Source organism: Podarcis cretensis, assembly GCF_951804945.1.
Source record: "Podarcis cretensis genome assembly, chromosome: 1".
NCBI lineage: Eukaryota > Metazoa > Chordata > Lepidosauria > Squamata > Lacertidae > Podarcis > Podarcis cretensis.
In genome coordinates this window covers 117,903,757-117,921,976 of record NC_137170.1, presented here as the reverse complement: position 1 = coordinate 117,921,976, position 18,220 = coordinate 117,903,757, and positions in this window count along the sequence as shown.

Genomic DNA, 18,220 nt, shown 5'->3' with positions numbered 1-18,220 from the left:
TTGCTTCTTTGACAACCTCGTCCATTACGTTTGCTGCTTTGGTTCAAAATCTGATTTGTGAAAATACCCTAACTCCAATTTAATATAATATTATAAATCCAACTGCATCTAAGTGAATGCCTTATTATTTACTTTAGGCACATATCCTCCTTTTATAAATATAATCTTTAGAGTTCAATAACAAATACGTGACCCTTTTTAAAAAAAAGGCTCAGAGAGTTGTAGGGTTTGCCCTGTAAAGGAACAAGGGATACCCACTGCAGGACGAGAATTGCTCTGCGCAAGCCAAGGGTGAGACAAACTAAACCGTCTTGAAAGCCTTATCCTCCGGGAATTGATCTAATCCTTTTTTAATGTTGGTGGCACTCATTACATCTTGTGGGAATGAGTTCCATAGTTTAACTTTGTGCAGTGTAAAGAAGTACTTTCTTTTGTCTATCCTAAATCTCCCAACATCCAGCTCCATAGGATAGCTCTAGTTCTGGTATTATGGGCGGAAGGCTTCTCCCTCTTCGCTTTCTCTACATGGTGTCAACAAGGTCATGACCAGCAGACTGGGATGTTGGAAAATCAAAGGCTTTTGGTTCTAAAGAGGCCCTATGAAGGGACATGTCCCAGATTGTGCTTTGTGACTCCACAATGCTGACTGTGAGGCTCTCCTTGTAGATTCAATATCCTCAACAGACAGGTGTCCACCATCAGGAAACTCAATGGTCAGAAGGAGGCAGTCAATGATATCCTCTCCAGATATCATTGAACTCCACTGGTCCCAGCCAGAATGGACAATGATCAGGGATGGTGATAGCTGTTATAGTCCCAACAAAATCTGGACGGCACCACATTGGCTACCCACATATTCAACAATGGGGGGGCGGGGAAGGAAAGGAAAACTCAAGGGTGCACCCTGGAAAACACAGTGGTGTGCTCTTTAAGTGACCCTGAAGTAGAAATATATTTTAAAGAGTGTGGGCCAACGGCGTTGTTATTTTTGTGCACGCTTGAGATTTTATCTCCCTCCTTTTTCTTTCCCCCTTGGTGCCTTCTTTCCTCTAGTTCCCATGGTTTCCAGAAATGGCCACACTTCAGTTTCCACAAAAGCTTCCCAGAATGAGACCTCTTTGGGAAGGAGGAAGGCAAAGCCTATTTTGGGAAGGGGAGAAACAAAACTTCTCAGTGCATTGAGCAAGCCTCTCCAGATATTCTCCTTTTTTTGTCAGACCAGCTCTTTTTCTTCTCTCTGGCAATAGATCTGTCTTTTTCGCACTGGAGAGGTTTCTACTGTAAGTCAGGGCCAAACCACATGTGAGGCAGGAGATTGATGATCAGATCGCCTAACCAGTTTCTTTCTTAACTGTAAAGCAGCTGTATGGGCTCTGGTTTTGATTGCACCAGTGGTGCTGGGGGAGGTGTATTTATTGAATCCCTCGCTACCGCCATGCCATTTCATTAATCTAAACCATCCCTTCTTTGCTTCTATTACTCATGCTGGGGTGGGGAAATACTGTATGTATATCATGCTGTATTTTTCCCCCACACCACAGGGTTAATAAAAAGCTTTGTGATGGTGATGATTAAGGCTGTAATAAGGCATTGTTTTTTATATTACCATTCACTGTATGCAGCATCAGTTCCATTCTGCTACAGTTCATTTTCTTTCCTAGTACTGAGAAAGAGCCAGTGTGGTGTAGTGGTTAAGAGCGGTGGACTCGTAATCTGGTGAACCGAGTTTGCTTCCCTGCTCCTCCACATGCAGCTGCTGGGTGACCTTGGGCCAGTCACACTTCTCTGAAGTCTCTCAGCCTCACTCACCTCACAGAGTGTTTGTTGTGGGGGAGGAAGGAAAAGGAGATTGCTAGCCACTTTGAGACTCCTTAGGGTAGTGATAAAGCGGGATATCAAAACCAAAGTCTTCTTCTTCTTCCCAAAATGACGTCAAAGGTAAAGGACCCCTGGATAGTTAAATCCAGTTGAATTCAACTATGGGGTGTGGCACTCATCTCTGCTTTCAGGCCAAGGGAGCTGGCATTTGTCTGCAGACAGCTTGTCAGTTCATGTGACCAGCATGACTAAACCGCTTCTGGCGCAACGGGACACCGTGGTGAGTGCCAGAGTGCATGGAAACAGCATTTAGCATCCTGCCGCAGCGGTATCTATTTAACTACTCGTGCTGGTATGCTTTAAAACTGCTAGATTGGCAGGGGCTAGGACAAAGCGACAGAAACTCACCCCGTCACACGGACTCAAAGTGCTGACCTCACAATTGGCTCGGTGACCAAGAAGCTCTGTGGTTTAGACCACAGCGCCACCCACGTCCCTCTAAAATGATGTTATTCATCACTGATCTCCTAATTATGGGTCGATAATATAAGAAAGGAAGCTGCTCTGTGCCATAGGGCTAAGGGGTGGGGTGGGACCCCTCCGACCCCTCCCTCATCTGACTAGTACTGAGAAACACAATAGCCAGGGTGGTGTGAGGGACCTCTTGTGGTGTTAATGCTGTCAGCCCCTCCATCGTAGGATCCGGTTGTATATATGTGACTCCGCTGTTCCTCATTCCACGAAAACCAGATCCTAGGTAAGCGCCTGGAACCCCTGGAATTTTGTTTTTTTTTTTTATAATAATTTTTATTAATTTTCCACACAGATAATAAACAGCAATATAACACAATATAACTTCATACTCATCGGTTCATAACCTTTTTTCTTTGACTTCCCCATACCTCCCCATCCCTGCATCCTTGTTTAATAATTCTTTAGCAACCCTTAAGTCCATTGTCTTAATTCCTTTTCGTAAATATTTCTTAAATTTTTTTGTTTACTGCTGCAATTCTTTACTTCTTACCCCCTGACATCTTAACATTCCTCAATTTTACAATTATTTTTAAGATATATTTTGAAATTCTTCCAGTCCTCTTCCACTGTCTCTTTCCCCTGGTCCCGGATTCTGCCCGTCATCTCGGCCAGTCCCATAAAATCAATCACCTTTGTTTGCCATTCTTCCAGAGTAGGTAATTCTTGCGTCTTCCAATACTTTGCCAGTAGAATTCTTGCTGCTGTAGTGGCATACATAAAGAAAGTCCTATCCTTTCTTAACACCACTTGGCCCACCATACCCAAAAGGAAAGCCTCTGGTTTCTTAGGAAAAGTCCACTTAAGGACCTTCTTAATTTCGTTATAGATCATTTCCCAGAAAGCTTTAACCTTTGGGCAGGTCCACCAAAGGTGGTAGAAAGTGCCTTCAGTCTCATTACATTTCCAACACTTATTATTAGGCAAATGATAAATCTTTGCTAGCTTGACTGGGGTCATGTACCACCGGTAGATCATTTTCATAATATTTTCTTTTAAAGCATTACATGCAGTAAATTTAATACCGGTGGTCCATAATTGTTCCCAGTCAGCAAACATGATATCATGACCTATATCTTGTGCCCATTTGATCATAGCTGATTTCACCGTTTCATCCTGTGTATTCCATTTTAACAGCAAGTTATACATTCTTGATAAATTCTTAGTATTGGGTTCCAACAATTCTGTTTCTAATTTTGACTTCTCTTTCTGAAATCCTATTTTCCTGTCCTGTTTAAACGTCTCATTTATCTGATAGTAATGCAACCAATCTCGAACCTTAGGTTTTAGTTTCTCATAACTCTGAAGTTTCACCCTTTCACCATCGTATTCTATGATCTCATGATATTTTGGCCATTTAGAATCCATATTAAGCTTTTTTACTTCCCTAGCTTCCATTGGTGACACCCACCTAGGGGTTTTACTTTCCAACAAATCTTTGTATCTAATCCAAACGTTGTACAATGCTTTCCTTACAATATGGTTTTTAAAACTTTTATACACCTTTACCTTGTCATACCATAAATATGCATGCCAACCAAAACTATTGTCATACCCTTCCAGATCCAAAATGTCAGTATTCTCAAGAAGTAGCCAGTGTTTCAACCAGCAGAAAGCTGCTGATTCATAATAAAGTCTTAAGTCCGGCAGGGCAAACCCCCCTCTATCCTTTGCATCAGTGAAAATCTTAAATTTAATTCTGGGCTTTTTGCCCTGCCAGACAAATTTTGATATGTCTTTCTGCCACTTCTTGAAACAGTCCATCTTGTCCACAATCTGCAACGTCTGGAATAAAAACAGCATTCTAGGCAATACATTCATCTTAATAGTAGCGATTCGGCCTAACAAGGAAAGTTTCAGCCTTGACCATATTTCCAGATCCTTTTTAACTTCTGACCAACATTTTTCATAATTATCCTTAAATAAGTTCACATTCTTGGATGTTAAGTTTACCCCCAGGTATTTTACCCTTTTTGTAATTTCCAAACCTGTTTCATTCTGAAAACTCTCTCTTTCTTCCATTGTTAAATTTTTTCCCAACACTTTCGTTTTTTGTCTATTCAGTTTAAAACCTGCTACTCGACCAAATGTTTCAATTAGTTCTAATACTCTTTTAGTACTAGTGTCTGGCTGTTGCAAAGTCAATACTAGGTCATCTGCAAATGCTCTTAATTTATAATGTCTAACTCCGACCTGGACTCCTTTAACCAACTGGTCCTTTCTAATCATGTTTAACAAAACCTCCAGGACCGATATAAAAAGCAAAGGGGATATTGGGCAGCCCTGTCGTGTACCTTTTTCTATAGGTATTTCTTCTGTTACCACGTTGTTTACAATTAATTTGGCCTTTTGTTGAGAGTATATTGCACCTATACCGTTTTCAAAACCTTGTCCTACCCCCATCCCTTGGAGATTCTTTTTCATAAAAGTCCAACAAATGTTGTCAAAGGCTTTCTCCGCGTCCACAAAAATCAAAACTGCTTTCCTATTAATGTCAACGTCCAGCAGCTCCAAAATGTCTATAATGTTCCTCACATTGTCTGACATATGTCTACCTGGGAGAAAGCCTGTTTGGTCCTTAAAACCCCTGGAATTTTGTACCACTCAGAGATTGGGGCGGTGTTCAATAATATATATATATATATATATATATATATATATATATATATATATATATATATATGAGAGAGTGTCCTCTTTCCTCTCCACCACTGATCTCATACCACATATGGGCACATATTATCTTGTCTGCAAGTGCAAAAGCAGGCTGTACAAACCAACTTTGAGGTAGCCACCAACATATAGAGAGCCAATTACACAGCCTTTTCCATTTTAGTTGTTCCACAGCAGCAACACGTTTTGGTTGACTCTGGCATCCCAATTCCACCGTCATATTTACCAGGGGTGTCCTCTAGGGGACAGTTGGGGAAACAGATGGTAGGAATCTCTGTCCCCTTTTGGTTCCTGAGAGGGGGGCTTGTGAGTCATTCCCCGTGCCCAGGCTCTGCTTTGTAGTTGACACATGCAGAGAAGGGTTGAATGAGGCTAATATTACTTTTGAATTCCGCCAACTCCTTGCCAATTTCCTCAGACTTTCCACTGACGTCTTTTACTGCCTCACCAGCTTCATCCGAAGGGAATTTTTGTTGCAGGCTTCTCCTTCCAGAAGCTGCAGTGCACATTCTCAAACAAGGCAAAGTTAAATTTCTTCTTCCTTGAAATAATTTATTTCACTGCAATTTCCCCAAAGCAAGCCAGATTAAAGAAAAAAAGTGGGGGAAATCTGGGACTAAGTTAAAGCACATTTGTACCAGATGTCTCATTTGTGAGGAGAGGAATTCACCTCTGATCAGAAGGGAATGTATGTGTAGCAGGTAGAATGGGGGCTATAGGAGTTTGAGATAAGAGGCATGTTGGATTCATAGTTTCATCCCATAAAAGGACAATACAGACTCCACTGCTTTTTATATTGCTTTTTATATTAGATGTTCAGATGTTTTTTAAAGGCAATCAAGTTGAAGCTCTAGGTTTCAACCACCCTCGTGAAAAGACTGGCTGTTGTCACACATGAGACTTAAATTAGCTTTTGTTTCAAATTGTTTTCATCTAATATGAATGGAAGCCTGGGTTGTATGTGCATACAATTTTCTGCTGAAATCTCTCCTATATTAACAGCATCCATCATGCCACAAGTGCCCTTATGCATGTTTACTCACACATAGTTCTGTGGGACTTACTCTCAGGTAAGTGTACACAGGATCGAAGCCTTATAGCACAATTGTAGGCATATTTACTTGGAAGTAAGCCCTGCCCTGTCTAATGGGGCTTAGGCTAGAATCCTATGCATAATAACTTGGTAGTAGACAATTGAGCTCAGTGGAACTTCCTTCCAAATACACATGTATAAGATTGCACTGCGAGTGTCCTATAGAAAAACACCTCTGTAGTTTAATCCTCTACATACATACTTGGAAACAAGTCCTACTGAGATCAGTGGGACTTCCAGCACAATCTTCTAATGTCTACTCAGAATTAAATTCCACTTATTTCAATGGGGCTTACGCCCAAGTAATTGGATATAGGATTGCAGTCTTACTTCCATTTTAGAGTGCTTAGAACTGCAGCCTCAGTAAAGGGTTTTGAGTATATCTGGGGATTAACATATAAGGTTACCAATAAAAATAAGTAGTGCTATAATTGTTCCTCTGAAAGAAAGAGTTATCAGAATAAGTGATGAGGAAAACACACTCAAGCCAATCAATTTTTCTCAGGATATTAGCTGTTCCACAGCAGCCGAAGAAGGAAGATATCAGTCAATAGATGCTTGGATTAACTACTTTATGAGCAATAAGGCAAATCAAGATTGGCATTTTAACATTGCTTAAATCAACTGTGTTATGAGAATCAATGGAAGGATCGACTCAATAGGTGCCCGCATTAATTCGCAGGTGGATATGACTTACATCTTTCAATTTTGAGCCACAACAGAGACAAAAATACTTTTGGCCACGATCCCACACAGAGCAAAGAATATTTGAAACTATTGAAATCAGCAGGGTTAAGGATGCTTGACTATATGACCTTTGTCCATTAAAGGGCAGATAAGAATCTTCCTCCATTTGCCAGTTCATTATGTAATAGATTAGCTCTAGATCAAAGTCCATCATATTTCACACGGACATACTGCAAAAATTGTGTGTGTTGGAATCTTCAACCCAAACTAAACTTCCAGATGGTCAATGAGCAAGAGACAGTAAAACAGTGGCACCCAGAGGTGAATTTTTAATCACAGTTGAAATCAACAGCATTAATGATTATGTCACATTCTCTCTCCTGTGCTGCCCCCATAATAAACACAAATAGTAGAGACAACGGGGTTCAGAATGACCCTCCTAATCCCTGTTGAAGGACTTGTTTATTATTATTTTGTCAGGCATTTTAAGTTGGCTATTCTGATTCTATGGTTAATTTTGACTGAGGAGACAGCCGCAGGTTTAAAGCAATCATTTCATTTTAACAGCCTTGGCCTCCCTCTAAGGAATCCTGGGCAGTGCAGTTTGTTAAGGGTGCTGACCTCTCACACAGCTACAATTCCCAGCACCCATAACAAACTATGGGGCAGATTCAACTGATGGGTCCTTCTATACACAAGAACTCTCGCCAGAGCAATGGGGCTTTCCCCCATCTCCTCCCAGCCCCCATGAGCTCCATGAGCCCCCCAGATTGGTTCACAAGAGTCAGGAAAACACCCATAACGGGGGGGGGGGGGAGGGCAGAAGACACGAGAGTGTTCCAACATGCAAGCAGTGGAGAGGAAGGGGTGGGGGGTGCGGGCCACCCCGGGTGTCATCGGTGGGGAGGGATGACAAAAAGACAAAAATACGAGTTTTAAAAAATCATTTTAAAAATTGGGCTCATGAAACTTTTTAGTTCAGTCAACAAATGTAACGAAACGTGGCTGGCACTGGGCACCACACCACGGGGGCCGGCACTTACCACACGGCCTGCAGCATGCCCGAGCCACGCGTCTCTCCTGGGAGTGACATGGTGGCTTGGGCGCCTGAAATGGCAGCGCGGGGCTTGCATCTGCCCACTGCCTCTCCCTCAGCCACCCTACAGCTGAGGGGGAGGCAGCAGAGAGGCTTTGCGCAGTGTGCCCTGCCACCATGGGCGACTTGCCCCACCCCCAGCTGCAGGACGCACGCGCCACACTGTGCACCTGACCGGCTAGCTACACTGCTGCATCCAAGCAGAAACGCACTCACAGAGCAATCTCCTTAGCGCTCCATTGAATTTCTCCATATAGTTCCCAGGTTTCTCCATGACTGTTAAAGTGGTAAGAGTATTTGTAACACATGGGCTGGTTTTATCCCTATTGTAACCTCCTTTAAAAAGGGGGGGGGGACCATTTTTTACAACAAAAATCAAATATAATTTTGTAATAATGGTTTTGATTTTATAACAAAACCAAATACATATCCAGATTTCTCTGAATCTCGAGATTTCCCCTCATGCCCTCCATGGGTCCTATTGTCAACATTTTCAACTGCATATTATTTCATAGTCTATATTTTATATCTGTCCATACTGTCCATAATATTTCTTACATTACAAGTGAGATTAAAATCCTGCTAATGTTTTCATCATTAATGTTTTCATCTAGGGACACAGGTGGCGCTGTGGGTTAAAGCCTCAGCGCCTAGGGCTTGCCGATCGAAAGGTCGGCGGTTCGAATCCCTGCGGCGGGGTGTGCTCCCGCTGCTCGGTCCCAGCGCCTGCCAACCTAGCAGTTCGAAAGCACCTCCGGGTGCAAGTAGATAAATAGGGACCGCTTACCAGCGGGAAGGTAAACGGCGTTTCCGTGTGTGCGGCTCTGGCTTGCCAGAGCAGCGATGTCACGCTGGCCACGTGACCCGGAAGTGTCTCCGGACAGCGCTGGCCCCTGGCCTCTTAAGTGAGATGGGCGCACAACCCCAGAGTCTGTCAAGACTGGCCCGTACGGGCAGGGGTACCTTTACCTTTTAATGTTTTCATCTGCTTACAATGGTCTCCTGAGTAAATTATAAATTCCCCCATTCTTTCTTGGTTTTTGTCTGCTTGGTTCCTGAGCTTTCCAGTCAGTTTTGCCATTTCCTATTGTAATCTCCTTGTACACCACACAGAAACTATGGTGTTAAGCAGTAAATCAAGAAATATTGCCCAGTGAATAAGTGTGCTTGAACTGGAAGGTTTTTTATATAGAGAAAGAACAGCTTAGGGACCCGCCTGGAAATGCTGTCTGGGATACCCAAATAGTGGCTATGGATGGAAGCACATTTGACCAGCTCTAATTGACATACCAACAACACCCTTTCCTTGAAAGATCTAACCCAGTCAGGGTGACAAATACTTCAACCACCCTTGAGTTGGAGTCTTATAGCACACGCTACACAGGAGTGCCTGTTGATGTTTCCAGAAATTTCCACCGGTTCAGAATGAGGCATTTAGGATGCTAGTGGGGTGTTCATTTGCGGGAGCATATTACACCCATTGTTCAACAGCCGGTTCCCGTTTCTGAGTGTGTAATTTCTGAGCGTGCAATTCAAGGTACTGGTGATTGCTTTGAAAGCCGCAAGTGACTTGAGTTTGCAGCACCTGATATTAACAACCTGATCCGATACCAACATGCCTGTTCCCTAAGATCTGAAGGAGCAGCTCTTCTCTGTGTTCTGATTACGGCCAAGGCAAAAGACTAGCTGAGACATGTGTTTGTGGGAATGTTCAGGGTGGCAGGAGAGTATATGTTGTTTATTAATATCCTTCCTAACTTGCGCCAGCAAGTTCCTTTACTTAGCAGAGTGTACATTCCCCTTTTATACGCATAGCAGATAGCTGGTTGCAGGCTTGTGTAAGCCTCTGACTATTATACATTTCAATCTGTCTTCAGATTGAATTGTACGTTCCTGGTAAATTCCCTTGATTCCCTCATAAAAAAATAAAGACACCACAATCTCATTCAAAGTCAATAAAAGAAGTTTACTTACATCAATTCTAGATTCCTGAAGGCAGACTTAGTTACAAATATGTACATGTGAACAGTGGCGTAGCGTGGCTTGTCAGCACCCGGGGCAAGGCAAGTAATTTGCGCCCCCTAACCCATGGATTTGCGCCCCCTAACCCTAACCCTAACCCTAACCCCCAGATGTTGCGCCCAGTGCGGCCGGCCCCCCCTGCACCCCCCACGCTACGCCACTGCATGTGGATCTACCCCATATGGGGGAATAATCCCAGTGCTTCTGCTAGCTGAGAGCTAGCAGAGCTGTCCTAGCTAGAAGCTGGTCAAACGAAGAAGGAAGTCAAAAAGAGGGAGGTCTGCTGCGTGACTTGTCCTTTTGTTACCTGGGCAGGTTAGGTCACGCCCACCTTCTATCACATGCAAAAGGAAGGATGCTCCAGCCAGGAGGAACAGGAAGTTTCAACTGGCTGGACCAAACATTCCCTCGCATGTCTTCTCTAGCATTTCAAGGAATGCTGTACTTGTCTGCCTCTCATGGATCACATCCCACATAAAGATCCTTTTTATAGTTTCCCCTGGATTATGAAACTCTCTTCCTCTGGACATAGCTGCCAACATTTCCCCTTTTTTAAGGGAAATTCCCTTATTCCAAATAGGATTCCTCACAAAAAAAGGGAAAAGTTGACAGCTATGCCTCTGGAAGTGTGCTTGGTTTCTTCCTCCCTCCCTGTCTTCCACTGCCTAGTGAAGACTTAAAAAAATAATTAACCTGCCTGGTTATGAAAGCTTTAACCACTGGTCCTATTATTTTATGGATTGATAGCCTCCAACGTTCCTCAGATAAAAATAGGGGGCTTTTCATAAATAAATTTAAGACAGGGGCAAGAATAGACACAGATGCACAAAGCATTTTCTTTTTAAATCCAGACTCTTTGTGCTCTGCTCCTCCTTTTCTCCCGGCCATGAGGGCCCTGCCCTCTGCCTGCACCTCAGAGCTAGGCCTTTCCGGTGGCAACCTCTCCTCCTCGCCTGCTTTCCAGCAGCCGCCACGAGCTGCCCAAGGGAGGCAGCTGGCAGCAGCGGCCATGGAGAGGGAAATAGGGACATTCCAGGATCAAATCAGAAGCCAGGATGGCTTTCGTAGTTCCGGGACTGTCCCTGGAAAATAGGGGCGCTTGGGGGATATGTGATTGCGCCTCTCTTTTACTGTTATTGAAGCTGTTGTGACAGTGTGTTACATTTGTTTTCAGTGATATAAATCTCCCTGGGTGCTGTTTTCGTTTTGTTTTGTTTTTACAATGGAACGATGTGATATAAATGGTATAATCCAAAGCAATACAGGTCATTTGACGTGTTGTGGTTTATTGATCTTAAGGAAGGCTACTTTGGCTGATCAGCTTGCATTTCTCACTCTTGGGTTTTTTGTGGGGGGGGTTTAATAATTTTTATTAACTTTTAATTTTACATTTCCAAATAAACATTTTACAAACTTTAAAATACCCAGTGACTTCCCTTCTTCTCCTTCCATGGTTCATTATACATATCATACATCCCTGCATATTTTACTATAACCATTCAAATCACCTTTCTACTTCTACAGCCATCAAAAATTATTTACTCTGTTGATTTTATCTTAGTGCTGCCAGTGTTTTCAGCTGTATACAGTTATTTGCCATATATTCAATAAATGTTTTCACACTTTAAATGTATGTTCTTCTTGCTCTCTTATTCTATGTGTTAAATCTGCAAGTTCTGCATATTCTGTCGACTTAAGTTGCCAATCCTCTTTAGTTGGGACATCGCTCACTTTCCATTTTTGGACTAACAAAACATGGGCTTCAGTTGTTGCATACATAAATAGGTAACGTAAAAGTAAAGGACCCCTGGACAGTTAAGTCCAGTCAAAGGCAACCATGGGGCGCAGCACTCATCTCGCTTCTCAGGCCGAGGGGGCTGGTGCTTGTCCACAGACAGCTTTCCGGGTCATGTGGCCAGCATGACTAAACCACTTCTGGCAGAACGAGACACCGTGACGGAAGCCAGAGCACACAGAAACACTGTTTGCCTCCCCGCCGCAGTGGTACCTATTTATCTGCTTGCATTGGTGTGCTTTCGAACTGCTAGGTTGGCATACATAAATAACCTTTTTGGACATGTAGGAGTTTCTGTCTGGTTTATTCCCAACAAAAAGGACTCTGGTTGTTGTTGTTTTGAAAAGTAGTTTTAACCTTTTTTTTCAATTCATTATAAATCATTTCCCAATATACTTTTACCTTTTTACATGTCCACCACATGTGAAAAAGGTTCCTTCCATTTCTTTACACTTCCAACACGTATCTGAGTCTGTTTTTAAATCTTAGCCAACCTACTTGGAGTTAAATACCATCTATGAGCACTTCTCGCTTTTGGCCAGAAGTGGTGCAACAGCTAAACCCTTGCCTGAGATCTCTTATCAGTCACCACTTCAAGATATACCCTGGGGCTGAGCCCTGCTGAGAAGGAGAGGAGCTCTGTTACTATGTCATGTTGTTCACTACTGAGCACTGAAAACTGAGCACCAGATAAAGCAGAGGCAATCTCCTGCAGACTGTTTCCACGTGTGTGGCGGATGCCGCAGTGTGTGCTGCCATTTCCTCCCAAACCATCATGTTAAAAGGGCAGGATAATTCGAACAACCCTGATGATCCCATCCTGGATACATTCTTGTGGCTTTAAGAGGAAGCTAGAAAGGAAATGAGCAGATTTGTGATGACCGCAAATTGCCCAAAGACTGCAGAGGTTTCCTTGTAAGACAGCCCGGGATTTGCTCATCATCCCACTATTTTTTCTGACCAGAAAGAAAGAAAGAAAGAAAGAAAGAAAGAAAGAAGAGAAAGATCTGCAACAACGAGGTGATATAAGCGCCAGTTATTTATCTCACCAAAAACTTTAATTAAATCCAAAGAAAGTGTGTGGCTCTCCTGCATCAATCTCGGAAAGGCACAATAAAATCAGGCTCATTGATTTTTAATTAAAAGGCTATACCTTTGCAATTAGCAAGGCGCGTGCCTGCACTGCAATCAAAGTAGGGCTTCGTGGCTGCGCTGAACTGCAGAAAATGGCCGGGGCAGCAGTGTGCAGGCCTCCAGGAGACCCAGACGATGGCCGGATCCATGGTGAGGTTCCGCTTTAAAGCACTGCGGAAGCCTTAAATGGAGTTCCAGGCAGGAACAAGACTGTAGGGTAAGGAACTGGTTTGGTCAGTTTCCCTCGCAGACTGTTTCACAGTTGTATTCCTTTGGATTTGCATCCTTTGGATCTTTATCCTCTCCTTCCCCCTAGCTGCTCGGAGTAGCCAGTATGCATGGTCGCCCTGCTTAATCATCACAACAACCCTGTGAAGTAGTAGGTTAGGCTGAGAGAGAACGACAGGCCCAAGGGCTGAGCAGGGATCTGAACTCAGATCTCCCTGGTCACCACATCACTTCTTTCTCAGCCTCAGTGTTAGGATAGCTGAAAGATCATCTTGCCTGCTTAGATTCCTGCATTGCAGGGTTTGTTTTGTTTTGCTTTGTTTACTGTTTATGCGTTTTAAACAGAAAATCAAAGAAAACAGAAAGGATTGGAATCTCGCCAAAGCGTCACAATTTGAATACAGGACTGAATCTGAGTTCATTGTCCTGATCAACAGCACCAAGACTTGTTGTTCCCTGGAATTACTCTCACCCAAGAAACAAGAAAGAACAGAAAGAATGCCAGCGTGGCTGCAGGATCAGGCCAAAGGCCCATCTGGGCCAGCATCCTGCTCTCACAGTGGCCATCCAGACCCTCCCCACCAGCAACCAGCATTTAGAGGCATATTTCCTCGAACAGTGGAGGCAGAAGATCAGACCCTCCAAGTGTCCCTGTTTTCTAGGGACAGTCCCAGATTCACAGAAGTCGTCCTAGTTTCTGATTTGACCCTGGATTGTCCCGCTTTCCCTTAGGATATTCCTATTTTCATCAGAGAATTGTTGGAGGGTATGGAGTTATGCAACCTCCGAACCAAGGAGATAACTATACAACCTTTAGCAGACATCTGAAGGCAGCCCTGTAGAGGGATTTGTTTTATGTTTTATTATGTTTTTATATATGTTGGAAGCTGCCCAGAGTGGCTGGGGCAACCCAGTCAGATGGGCAGGGTATTGTTGTTGTTGTTGAATAGGGTGTCCCTAGTTTCTTCGGACAAATGTTGGAGGGTATTATTATTATTATTATTATTATTATTATTATTATTATTATTCAAAGTGTTGGTGCTGACCTTTAAAGCCCTAAACGGCCTCGGCCCTCCATACCTGAAGGAGCGTCTCCACCCCCTGTTCAGCCTGGACACTGAGGTCCAGCTCTGAGGGCCTTCTGACAGTTCCCTCACTGTGAGAAGTGAAGCTACAGGGAACCAGGCAGAGGGCCTTCTCAGTGGCGGCACCCGCCCTGTGGAATGCCCTCCCATCAGATGTCAAGGAAATAGACAACTATCTGACACCTAGAAGACATCTGAAGGCAGCCCTGTTTAGGGAAGTTTTTAATGTTTGATATTTTATTGCTTTTTTATTCGGTTGGGAGCCGCCCAGAGTGGCTGGGGAAGCCCAGCAAGATGGGTGGGGTATAAATATTAAATTATTATTATTATTATTATTATTATTATTATTATTATTATTATTATTTAGACATTGTGTCTAGTAGCCATATTGATCTGTGCTCAAGTGGAAGGCAAACCTTTCCCATCAGCTCCAGACAACCAGGCAGAAAAACTATAGTAGCAGAAGTTCCACTGTCTCTGCCCCTTGGATATCGCTTTCTCCACTTCCTGGTGTTCCCCCCACCCTAAGATCTGGCATAAAGCAGGCTAAAAACAAGCCAATAAAGGCACTGGGATTCTATGCAAGAGATCAGGATGTGCCTGGCTTCCCCCGCCCCTTCCCTACCCAATGATGGGGGTATTCAAAGTTCCACTGCAGCAATGCGCAAAGCCAGCAAATAAACGGCCAGCCTCATTATCAGCCCTGCACCGAAAGGCAGGGAGATCAGCTATGGCTGCAATATTGCTCTAATGATCTTCCTCTCCCTGCAATTGTATTGCTTATGAATAGGGTATCAGGCAACACCGAATTTATTGCAGGTTTTTAACAGGTCTTAAGGGCGAATATTACCCATCAGCAGCATTGATCTATTGAGCTGTTTCCGCAGCTTGCAAGGGGGGAGAGTCTTCTCCGTTGTCCACTTTTTCACAGGCGAGAGGAGGAGAAAGGTCAATACGGCAACCTGCAGCAACAGCTAATGGTGCCACCCTGTGGCTAAAGAACGCACACGGCCTCGCCGGCTGGCCAATTGTTCTCTGCCTCGTGTCGTTATTGCACTGTAAACTGCAGATCGCGTAAACCGAAAAATAAAATATCTAATCATACTCAGAGGTATAAGCCCCAAAATCAGCAGAAATAAGAGGACGGAAGCTATTAGGCTTCCACGTGGCTCATAAATTAATTGGCGCGGCAGAACGTCTTTTGCTGGGCCCAGCAAAGGAAGCCGCATAAAGGATGGAGACATGGAAATAATATCAGCAGAGCATCCCTGGTTATGAACCATGAAGCCTCTTAAACAGTTTTCAATCTCTCTTTTTAATGTTATCACATCCATAAAATATTGTATTTTATTATTGCAACTGATGAATGTGTATGGCTGTTTATTGCTGGGCAAAGGGCTTAAGTTGTTGCAAGGCAAGTTGTCTGTGTGTTTTTAACAGTGGGAGTGGCGGAGAGGGGGGAGGCTTTGGTTCCCAGAAAATGTAATCGCTCCAGTGATCTACTCCTCTGGAAAGGAAAAGTTCCTCAGGTGCACAGTGGGAGGAGAGCACAGAGTTTGTGACCTGATTCCAAGAACTGCTCCATCAACCGGTGAGGTTGCGCTAGGCAGATCTGTGCAAAGCTGCCGTCACGAAACCTGACGACTGGCCAGCTTACTCTGGGACAAGGACAAGGCTCTGTGTGAACGTTGAGATGAACTGTGGAATGATTATCCTTTTAAGTGAGATAATATTCATATGCATTAGATCCAGGAGAGGAAACCAGCCGTCTTTAAAGATGTTGTTGGGATTTGTTGTTGTTGTTGTTGTTTAGTCATTTAGTCGTGTCCGACTCTTCGTGACCCCATGGACCAGAGCACGCCAGGCACTCCTGTCTTCCACTGCCTCCCACAGTTTGGTCAAACTCATGCTGGTAGCTTCGCGAACACTGTCCAACCATCTCGTCCTCTGTCGTCCCCTTCTCCTTGTGCCCTCAATCTTTCCCAACATCAGGATCTTTTCCAGGGAGTCTTCTCTTCTCATGAGGTGGCCAAAGTATTGGGGCCTCAGCTTCACAATCTGTCCTTCCAGGGAGCATTCAGGGCTGATTTCATTCAGAATGGATAGGTTTGATCTTCTTGTAGTCCATGGGACTCTCAAGAGTCTCCTCCAGCACCATAATTCAAAAGCATCAATTCTTCGGCGATCAGCCTTCTTTATGGTCCAGTTCTCACTTCCATACATCACTACTGGGAAAACCATAGCTTTAACTATACGGACCTTTGTTGGCAAGGTGATGTCTCTGCTTTTTAAGATGCAGTCTAGGTTTGTCATTGCATTTCTCCCAAGAAGCAGGCATCTTTTAATTTTGTGGCTGCTGTCACCATCTGCAGTGATCATGGAGCCCAAGCAAGTAAAATCTCTCACTGCCTCCATTTCTTCCCCTTCTATTTGCCAGGAGGTGATGGGACCAGTGGCCATGATCTTTGTTTTTCTGATGTTGAGCTTCAGACCATATTTTGCACTCTCCTCTTTCACCCTCATTAAAAGGTTATTTAATTCCTCTTCACTTTCTGCCATCAAGGTTGTGTCATCTGCATATCTGAGGTTCTTGATATTTCTTCCAGCAGTCTTAATTCCGGCTCGGGATTCATCCAGTCCAGTCTTTTGTATGATGAATTCTGCATATAAGTTAAATAAGCAGGGAGACAATATACAGCCGTGTTGTACTCCTTTCCCAATTTTGAACCAATCAGTTGTTCCATATCCAGTTCTAACTGTAGCTTCTTGTCCCACATAGAGATTTGTTGGGATACAGCTCCTCTTATTTCCCAGCAGCCCATTGGCCACACTAGCAGCGGCTGATGCTGGTTCAAGTTCAACAACGTCTGGGAGACCTTGGGCTGTAAGAAGGCATCAATTTCTATTCTGGCCTATGTTCACTGCATGCAGCAGTGTTTCCATTCCACTGCGGTTCAGCTTGCAACAGAACTACACTCTATATTTCGCTGTCGGCTGTGGATGAATTTTACATAATTATATAATTACATAATTAAGTATTCCACACCCTTCATCACAATGCAAAGGGAGCACAATGCAAATGGGGAGGACTCATCATTTGTGTATCATGTGTAGAATAAACAACAACAACAAATCATATTTGTTGGATTGATTTCTGTTCTGGACATGGGACCAACAAGTGAACAAAGGCAATTTCTGCTCAGAACTAGGTTTTAATGTGTGGAGGGATGGTAAATATTCATTCCTTCTTTCATCCAAGGAAATAAAGTTCATCTTTGGGCGTGGGAGGGAGAGATATGACTTAGGACAGTGCCAGATTTAGGGCGGTGTGGGCTGTTCCCCTGCATAGGGCGCAGAGCTGAGATAGCACAAAATTGAGAAGATCCATAATTTAAAAGATCCATTTTGGGGTGCCAAATTTGGGCCTCACACGGGACGCCATATTGCAAAAGAATACCAAAGTCCACCCCTGCTTAGGGACAGTGCTGTAGGTCAGTGGCAGAGCATCCCCAAAGTCCCAGATTGAATCCCTGACATGTATCCTGCCCCTCATTTGAAGACTTCCAGCAGTATGGATGAGAATCATCTCATTTTATCCTCGTCACAATCCTTTGCGGTGGGAGGGAGTGACAAGCCCACCAGCCACTGAACGGGTATCATAACTAATCAGAGATTCGAACCCAGATTTCTTATATTCCAAGGGCAGCTCTAACATACAGAATAACCCCCATAATCTATAGCAGGGATGGGCGGAAGCTGTGGTCCTCTGGTTGACTGGCCATATATGGTGACCCAGCAGGGGATCAGTAAACATGCTTCTTTTGCTTGCTTGGGACTGCAAAACCAAGGGGTTGCCAAGCCACAGTGCATCTCTGGAAGTCAACAGTCACTTCCTGGAGGTCAGCGTTTTGTGGGAGAGATTCAAGCAAAAACCAGAAATTAAGGAAATTAATGTGGGTTAAAGTGCTCTGTGAACCAACAGAACTAATCCACTGAGGTAGGTTTGCCTTTAAATGCAAAGTAACCCCCCCCCCCCCGCAATCCTTTGATGGCAATGC